The sequence below is a fragment of the Protopterus annectens genome, chromosome 1.part1, assembly GCF_019279795.1.
Source record: "Protopterus annectens isolate FY-2018-M chromosome 1.part1, PAN1.0, whole genome shotgun sequence".
Lineage (NCBI taxonomy): Eukaryota > Metazoa > Chordata > Ceratodontiformes > Protopteridae > Protopterus > Protopterus annectens.
The window spans coordinates 455,009,981-455,020,831 of NC_056726.1; positions in this window are offsets into that span (position 1 = coordinate 455,009,981).

Sequence of the window (10,851 nt, forward strand, 5' to 3'; positions counted from 1 at the left end):
TTATATGTACTAAGAAAAAATAATAGAGTCTGAGGGGTATGGAAGCACTGGACAAATGTACACTGACAATAGCAGTGATATTCCAGCTGCTCCACATGCAGGGAGTAATAACGAGGTTGTGCTACGCTAGTATCATTAGATACCTACAGTAATACTATAGTACACCTGCCATCCATTGTGGAATGCTGACAATGTACATTGCATAGGACATTATAAGACTGGGAGTGGCATCTGCAGTCATCATTCAATCCAACTCCTTAGTGTAGACAAAGTGCCTGAGGCGTAAGCAAATGGAGGCCGGGAATGGGGGTGAAGCAGCCAAAGGCCAGCTCCCTTCCTTGGGACAGGAGGTATGAGGATTTTCCTTACTATTAGATGATCCCCTAGTGGAAACCAAAGGCCAGCCTTAGATAAAGAGGTGGCATTAATGCTAAAAGCTGATGTAAATGCCACAACGCAGCCCTGAAGAGCTGGTTGACAGCACTGGATGAATGTTTACATACCTTTATGCTATTACATAATGAATTGGAAATCAAGTTTTTGGTATCTGAACTAGGTAGGTGTCTATATGCTCTAAATTGTCCCTCGTACAGACAATTCTCATTCATCTGTATGCATGGACTGTTATGGACTGTCAAGTACAATGTTAGCATGCACAACCAGCACTTTTGTGCAGTTATCACATTACATTTGTTTGATGGCATCCAAATGTGTCTTCTGAGTGCATTTAAATACTTAGTCCTTTATCTTTACCTTCCCCTTTATATTTTACCTATCTGCTCCATGCCTTCTTGAATGTCTTTGTGGATTACCTCTCCACCTGGTAGGTCTTTCCATGATTCTACAACTCTCTCTCTGTGAAGAAGTATTTTCTGAGATCTAGATAGTCTACAGTCTCTGCACTCTGCTGCCCATGCCTTCTACAATCTGCTGTCTATGCCTTTTCCTTCCTCCTCTGTTTTCTTTATACAAAATGTCCCTTTCACATCTTTCCAAAATGATCTTATACTCCAACGTCGTATCCCACTTCTGTATTCTGTTTCACCCGAGACAAGTTTGATTTACTCTATCCTCTAGTTATATCCTTTTCTTTGCATCATACTTATCACTTTTCCAAATTCCTTCCAGCAGACCGAAGACACTTTTCTTTGTATGATTTCTAGAACCATGCACATTACACAAGGTATGGTGTGAATGAGGCCCTGAAAATCATTACCACTTTGTTTATGGATACATCCCACTGAAGATACTCCCCAGCATCCTGTTTGCTGCTACCAGCACCTTCTCAGTCTGCTTCTGATTGCCCACTCCAGGTGTGATCAACATGCTCAGGTCCTTTTCCTGCTTTGTTGTTACCAGTTCCACCACCTCAGTTGACATTTCATACCTGGACTTTGAGGTTGAAATACAGTAATTTGCATTTGTTTGCATTAATGCAAATGACAATATTCTGGGCATGTGGTCAACTTTTCCAGCCTTCCTTAGACTTGTTCCCCATCCCCTACTGCTGTACCTTTCTGTCATCATTAAGGAGACTAACACTATTCTCCAATGAAGAGTACTGGAGTTAGGACAGACCCCTGCAGTGCACTATTACTTTCCTAATTTCTAATATCATCATTTTAAAAGTGACCAATATCATTTTATTATTGAACCATGTGTCATTTCAATTCCTTAAGTTTGTTTGGCTCTAGTTTTCCTATCAACCTCCTGTGTGGGAGTGAATCAAAAGCCTTGTTGAAATCCATGCAGATCACATCCATTGCTACACCCTTGTCAAGATCACCTGTAATTGTAAAACTGAATAGAAGCTGGACTTTCAACTTAAACACAAGAATGTTCTTTACCTATCTGGATAAGTAAGGGAGTACAAATATGGTAAACCCAACAGTACACTTGGTTTTGAAGTTAATATCTGCAACTACTGAAGCACTGGAAAATGAAAAATGAGAAGGACATATGCGTGTTTAGAATACAAACATAAAATTGTAACAGTAAAGGAAAGAGATAATTGACTACAGACAATAGGGAACATAAACATAGGGGAAAAATTGGGAAGGCTACCTGTTAATGAAGAGAATCTCATTAAATATAATCTTCTAAGTCCTAATTTCTAAAATGTCTTATTGCAATGTTAAACCATGGATTACATAGTAAAAGGTGATGTGAAAAGAAATATTAACAATGTCAAATTATTAGATTTGTTAAATGTTGAAGAAAGCTTGAATAAAATATAGTTGTAGCACAGCAAATGGCTTCACACATAACTTCCAAAAAGGTCAGTGCCATTTCAACAATATGTGTGGAAATCCAAGCTAAACATTTTCTTTTTATGGGATACTTATGTTATGTATTCTCTGCAATACACAACATCACTAGTAATATGTCAGGCAGCAGGAAAATGCTGTTCATTTACTTCCCTATCCAGCCCTGCATATACTTCTGATATATGTAGTACCCGCTGCTATTGCCCAATGCGCTGCTGAAAGACCATATACATGTGTATCAGTGCATCAAATACCTCAAGTTATACCTGTGGCTATGGGCATATTACAACCACCTCTTGTAACTGGATGAATGGAGGCTGTAACAGGTTCAGGTGATATAACCACACATGTTATGGATCTAAGCCAACATTAACACATTTCTATAGTGCCATGTCATTTTAAAATGTAGATCAAACCACAAGCATAGGCAGAAAGCAATTTTCTTTCCATGAGTTGCTAACAAATTTTACATGTTCTGCCTCCCTAGAAAAGTTAGGATATTAAATGGAGCAAGAAGAATGTTGTTCCAGGTTTTCAGAGTTTTTTCTTTCTGACCCTGAGGAGAACATTTATCATTTTGCATATTTTTTTTATTTTAAAGCAGACAACTCAGACAATATTTCACAAGTTAAAGTAGTAGTAAATTGCAAGTCATAAAATATAGCAAGTGTTGAATGGCAGAATTAAAAACCCAATTCATTACCCACCATCCTCATCTGCTGCAACCATCAGAAGTGGCAATGTCTCAAAAAGAGAGTGAAAACAACCAGCAACAGTTTGCCACATGGAATTCTGGGGATGCACCCTGTTTTTAAAGAGATAAGGTTGCCCTGATAGTAGCCATGAAGTATTGGATAATTCTGAGTTTAATGGACCTAATGACTAAAAGACAGGGTCTGTAGGTGACAGTATCCCTGTAAATAAATGAAAAAATCCACATGCATAACACATAAATTACAGGTTTTGGACAGGGCTACCATTATAATCCCTTGTGTCTAGTAAGCCACAATAATGCTGACATAATTTTAGAGGATGAGACCACCTAATTGTTTCTGGATATAGATGTGCTAAACGGAATATTTCATATTGTAGTCTTCTGTTGTGAGCGTATATTAGAAATGTCCTAAAGAATCTCTAAATTTTCAACAAATATCAGCATGACAAGTCTATTCAAAAATAATTATACAATATTTGGACCCTGAAGTTAATTAAGCAGGAACAAATTGACTATAGTTCTTTCTCTGATATCTCAACCCTTCCACTACCATTTTTACCATAAAAATAAACTTATGAACACTTCATTGCACCCTAATAGAGAAAACAGATTTGATGATACATCAACTAAACTTGTCAATTTTACCTGGAGTGGGTTACAGAAGTTACAGAATATAAGCTCATATGTTCAAATACTTTGAGAAGCTTGTATGGCTGATATCATAGGAAGCAAGATTAACACTAATATCTGAAGCTTTGGGAAGGGAGTAAACTCTATGAACTTTTTATTATTACTGTACAGCCTTATATAATAAAGATTTTATGAGAAAGCTCATGCCAGAATTGGAAGAAAGTATACCCATGCTGTAGTTTGTTTAGTGAACACGTACCCCTAAAATCTGTGAAACATGAAAATAAAAGACGCTAGGCCATTTATAAAAGTTAACTCAGTACTGAGCGAACATATATTTTTCAGGGCATTGAACTTGAAATCTTGCCAAATTCTGATCTGCTAAAAGAATTTTCCCTGAAATTCATGACACTGCACTTATTATTATTAGGAGGCAGTGATGTGCTACATATAAAATATGTAAATATCATCTACAAATACAAAGTACTTAAATTGGTGCCAGAAAACACATTAGGAGTTATTGTCATAGAATGATAAATGCTTCAAGGGAGCCTAAGGTATTTTGAAACATTTAAAATGCATACTCTACTAATTGTATCAAAAACTTTGGTTGCATTCACTGAAGAAACGTATCCGCAGGGGAACCAAAATGGATGAGAATGGATATATAATATAACAGCCAGTATAGATTGCGTAGTTGAGCTTATGTCTCTCTCTGAGGCAAACCTGTAATAGACTGGGTCAATTAAATTCATTAAATAAAGAGTGAGATACTTATTTATAAGTTGGGTACACATTTTATGGCTCACGTTAAGTAAAAAGATTGGACAGTAAGTATTTTAGATTCCCTACAATTCCCTGAACCCCACTTCCCTGAGGATCCATTCCTTCAGTCCTGGCTATCCAGTGCTGAATTCAGCAGCAGTTATATTCGATGAGAAGTCAATGCTGATGCCATTTCTAAGTGTGAGCTGACAGTAAATCCTTCATTTTGTGAGATTTCCCCCTTCTTCATGTTTGTGTAACTCAGGAGTTAGTGTATATAAGTTCAGGTGGTGTGACTACAGCGTGGCTTGCCCCCTGCAAGAACTCTTGCTTTTGAAATTCCTCATAGAGTTGGATCCCAGGCAGTTTAACTTGCTGAGTTGAGTCCTCAGTGACTGGTGTGGGAAACAATTGCTTTTTTTCTAAAGGATTCCTGTCTTTTTTAAATAGCAAAATGGGTTTTGCCAGCATAAATAATTATCAGAATGATATCTTGGAATATTCATAACCCGAATCAGCTGAGTGAAGACTGGAGATAACTGTCTATAACATTTAATGGAAAATTTGTTTGGCAACATATCAGGGGCTGGTGCCTTATCCTTAGGGTTAACTTCCCTGGCCAATTCTTCTACTATCTGAAACTTCTGACAGTTTGTTAAATCCAAACATGTATCAGCTTAGATAGTTTGAGCATTTTCTCTCAACAGATTGACACAAAACCATAAAGACTTGCTGAAGATTCTCAGAAAAGTAATTAGCATTGCACCTTGGCATTCATCATTCATATTCTTCCCTTTCAAGCATCATTTCTAGTTTTACACTTCTCACGTCTAACAAAACTAAATTTACTAAAAAAATGCTACAGCCAATGGCATTTCAGTAAAGAATATTCTCAATCTTCTTGTTCTTGATAGTGTATAAGTGCTCTTATCTTCTATTGTTGAGCATTCAACTGTTTTTTTTTCCTGAAATAAGAGGGCCAGACTCCAAAAGATGTGCTCTCAGTGTAAGTGACTTACTTCAATATAAGGCCTAGCCATAAACAGGCTTACACATGCAAACAGATTCCAAAAATCCTGCAGAGAAAGTATTTTCAAATATATATATATATATATATATATATATATATATATATATGTATATATATATATATATATATATATATATATATATATATATATATATATATATATATATCTTCTTTTTCTTTTTCTTTTTGCTGTTCCCATAAGGGATCACCACAGCGGATCATCTGTTTCCATTTCTTCCTGAGCTCTGCATCTTTCTCTATCACACCAACCACCTGCATGTCCTGTCTCACCACATCCATAAACCTTATCTTAGGCCTTCCTCTTTTCCTCTTACCTGGCAGCTTCATCCTTAGCATCTTTTTCCCAATATACTCAGCATCCCTCCTCAGCACATGTCCAAACCAATGTAATCTTGCCTCTCTGGCTTTGTCTTCAAACCATCCAACCTGGGCTGACCCTCAAATATACTTATTCCTAATCCTGTCCATCCTCATCACACCCAGTGCAAATCTTAACATCTTTAACTCTGCCACATCCAGCTCTGACCCCTGCCTTTTTGTCAATGCCATTGTCTCCAACCCATATAGGGTCTATATTAGATCAACAAATGCTTAAACAAGAGAACACTGATTGATTGAACTTATTTTAGCGAAAGTTAAAGATATCGAAGCAACAGAAACTCGAATTTTTTCCTAGGGAAAGAATTTAGTTGTCCATTTCTGTTGCTTCGGTATTTTCAGTGCTGTTGTGGAAAGTTACAGGTCAGATTCAGGTAAGTGTGCGATTGTGTGGATGTGAGTGTTAGGGTGGGTTAGGTGAGTTAGGGTTAGGGCTCAGGTTAGGTATGTGTGCGATTGTGTGGACATGAGGGTTAGGGTGGGTTTAGGTGAGTTAGGGTTAGGGAGTGGGTGAGGTGAGTGTGCGATAGTGACGGACCTTAGGGTTAGGGTTTGGGTTAAGGTAAGTGGATAGTTAGTGGTGTGTGCATAGTTTAGTGTAGGGTTAGGTGTCAGATTTTAGGTATATGTGTGTGGAGTTCTGTTTGTTTGGTGTACTTGTGTTGTCTGTATGTGTTTTGGATCAGCAATTTTTTTCCCTAGGAAAAAAATCGCTGATCTGACAGTTCGAGATTGTAAGCTTTCACTTACATAAAGTCGATCAATCAGCGTTCACTTTTTTAAGCATTCGCTGATCTAATATAGACCCCCCATATAACATAGCTGGTCTCACTACCCTCTTGTAGACCTTACCTTTCACTCTTACTGGTACTTGTCTGTCACAAATCACTCCTGACACTCTTCTCCATCCACTCCATCCTGCCTGTACTCCCTTCTTCACCTCTCTTCCACATCCGCCATTACTCTGAACTGTTGATCCCAAGTATTTAAACTCATCCACCTTCACCAACTCTACTCCCTGCATCTTCATCATTCCTCTAACCTCCCTCTCATGCACACACATATATTCTCTCTTAGTCTTGCTGACCTTCATTCCTCTCCTCTCTAGAGCATATCTCCACCTCTCCAGGGTCTCCTCAACCTGCTCCCTACTCTCACTACAGATCACAATGTCATCTGCAAACATCATAATCTATGGGGGCTCCTGTCTGACTTCGTCTGTCAACCTGTCCATCACCATTGCAAATAAGAAAGGGCTCAGAGCTGATCCTTGATGCAATCCCACCTCCACCTTAAACACATCCGTCACTCCCACTGCAGACCTCACCGCTGTCACACTACCCTCAAACATATCCTGTACCCCTCTTACATACTTCTCTGACACTCCCGACTTCCTCATACAATACCATAACTTCTCTCTAGGCACCCTGTCATATGCTTTCACTAAGTCCACAAAGACACAATGCAAATCCTTCTGACCTTCTCTGTACTTCTCCATCAACACTCTCAGAGCAAACATTGCATCTGTAGTGCTCTTTCCCGGCATGAAACCATACTGCTGATCACTAATCATCACATCCCTTCTTAACCTAGCTTCCACTACTCCTTCCCATAACTTCATGCTGTGACTGATCAATTTAATCCCTCTGTAGTTATTACAGCTCTGCACATCACCCTTATTCTTAAAAATCGGTACCAAAACACTTTTTCTCCACTCCTCAGGCATCCTCTCACTTTCCAAAATTTCATTAAACACTCTGGTTAACAACTCCACTGCCATTTCTCCTAAACACCTCCATGCTTCCACAGGTATGTCATCTGGACCAACAGCCTTTCCATTCTTCATCCTCTTCATAACTATCCTTACTTCTTCCTTGCTAATCTGTTGCACTTCCTGATTCATTATCCCCACATCATCCAACCTTCTCTCTCTCATTCTCTTCATTCATCAGCCCCTCAAAATACTCTTTCCATCTGCTCAACACACTCTCCTCACGTGAGTACGTTTCCCTCATTATCCTTTATCACCCTTACTTGCTGCACATCTTTCCTAGCTCGGTCCCTCTGTCTCGCTAATCGGTACGGTTCCTTTTCTCCCTCCTTAGTGTCCAATCTTTCATATAACACTTCATACGCCTTATCCTTAGCCTTCACCACCTCTCTCTTTGCCATGCACCTCATCTCCTTATATTCCTATCTACTTTCTTCATCTCTCTGACAATCCCACTTCTTCGCCAACCTCTTTCTCTGTATATTCTCCTGTACTTCCTCATTCCACCACCAGATCTCCTTGTCCTCCTTCCTCTGTCCAGATGTCACACCAAACAGCTTTCTAGCAGTCTCCCTTACTAGCTCTGCTGTAGTTACCCAGCTGTTTGGTAACTCTTCACTGGCACCCAGTGCCTGTCTTAACTCCTCCCTGAACTCCACCTCACAATCATCCTTTTTCAGTTTCCACCATTTGATCCTTGGTGCTTCCCCTCACACTCCTCCTCTTCTTCTTGATCACCAACAACATCCTACAGACCACCATTCTATGCTACCTAACTACACTTTCCCCTGTCATCACTTTACAGTCCCCAGTCTCCTTCAGACTGTCCCTACTACATAGAATATAATCCACTCTTGTATGTCACCCTATGCTCCTCCCTCTTGTTAAAATAATGTATTCACCACAGCCATGTCCATCCTTTTCGCAAAATCCAGTACCATCTGACCTTTTGCATTCCTTTGCTTAACACCATACCTACCCATCACTTCCTCATCCCCTCTGTTCCCTTCACCAACATGCACATTGAAATCTGCTCCAATCACCACTCACTCACCCTTGGGTACAGTCATCACCACTTCATCCCACTTACTCCAAAATTTTTCTTTCTCATCCATCGCACACCCAACTTGTGGAGCATACGCACTAACAACAATCATCATTACACCATCAATTTCCAGCTTCATAAACATCACTCTATCCGACACTCTTTTCACCTCCAAAACACTCTTGGCATACTGTTCCTTCAGGATATCCCCTACCCCATTTCTCCTCCCATCCACACCATGATAGAACAATTTGAACCCACCTCTGATACACCTAGCCTTACTCCACATCCATCTGGTCTCTTGCACACACAATATATCAACCTTCCTTCTGTACATCATATCAGCTAGCTCTCTCCCTATACCAGTCATACTGCCAACATTCAAAGTTCCTACCCTCACTACCACACTCCTAACCTTTGTCCTCTCTTCCTGCCTTCAGGCATGCCTTCCCCCTCTTCTTCTCCTTCTATACATGTATTTAAACACACATATGCGCACACACACACACACACACACACACACACACACACACACACACAAAACATATATATATATATATATATATATATATATATAGGTACTAGAGACTATAATACCTCTCAGCTGTCCAGATTTTTGCCTCATATTTTTGTTCTGTTCCTCATAAAATTTGTGGTTTACTGGCAGTGTGAAATGAAGTCACTACATTATTATATATGTCTGAGTTTCAGACATCATATCCATTAGAAAATACATGCTAATACAAAGACTGTTATTCTGGCAACGTTGAAGTTTATAAGAACAATAATTAAAATATGTCCTTTTTTTGGTCTTCTGTACCCTCATTATTTTTGGCTTTGTCCAGATTTCTTGCATTAAGAGGTTGAGAGGTATGGTGATTATACTCAGTGTGGCTTGTCCCATACTAATATGATTTGTTTGTTCTTAGAAGTTAGATTTTGCAGGTGCTGAGACTGTTTCTGGACACATGCATAGTACTGTGGTGGTTAATTTGTTTTCAGCCTTGTGTGGTTGATTTTATTGCAGTAAGTGTTAGAGGTTTTAGATTAAGGATCATGTGCAAACTTATACACTCAAAGTAGCCTATCTGTTCTGAAAATACTTTCCTCAGTATTGCTTATCTTGACTGTCATTCTGGGATTTAAGTTTGCACTCTCACTTTTCCTTTTAAGGAAGATCACAGTGGTGCAGCGGATACAGTTGTTGCATCACAGCAGGAGGTTCTCCAATTTAATTTTTGGTTGGGTTTTCTCTGGGTGTTCTGGTTTCCTCCCACATTCCAAAGACATGCAGTAGGTAGACCAGACACTATAAATTGGCATTATGTGTGAGTGCGCATGTGAGTGTGTTATATGGAAGAAGAACCATTGCACAGCTAGCCACCTGGTGGTGTGAACTTTGGCTTTCGATGATTATTACTAATGAAGTGATACCCTGACCTCATGTAAAAAAATGGGGACAGGGGTTTATATGGATGGATCTTTTCCAAAAATTGCCTTTCATTGCCATAACAAGCTCTATGTTGGGGTCAGCAGAGTCCATTACCTAGTCAGCAAGAGGGAGAAAAGCATATGGATAGAGGATTTTTAGATTAGGGAACATTTTATTATACTTTTAGTCTAATTCTCAGTTTGAAGGTTAGTTGCATTGTTGGTTAATCCTGTCTTGAAACCACCATACATTCTGCACTCTTTATTTTGTGGAAACAAATGTGAAGGCTGTTTCTGTTTCACTGTCACACAGGCACATCACATGCAGCACAAAGTCTACAACTCGGAATTTTCTCTGATTTTGCCTAGTCCCACTGATATTACCTTTCATCTGTCCATGATTTTTGCCGAACGCTCATGAGTTTGCCTTGTATGCTTCTACTGCTATTTCTTCATAAGAAACAGTCATTAATCAGCTTTTCTATACAATAACTTCAAATATTTTGAATAGTGTATTTGAAAAACAGTCCATAATATTCATTGTTCATTAACCTCTCATTTGGTTTCTGTTCATAGTATTCCATGTACATTAATACTTAAAGCCCTATTGTCTGCTTACATCATTCTAGACAGACAAGCTGGAAACCTCTTAGTGTTCCCTTATCTTATCTTTTTAAATTAAAACATCCTTTTCTTGGTAGTTTGGCTAATAAAAGATCTAATTTTCTTCTCGCATACTGTTTCAAAAGCAAGTATCATAAGGTGCTATGGTGCATAACTGCTTGTGTATTTTCTGAA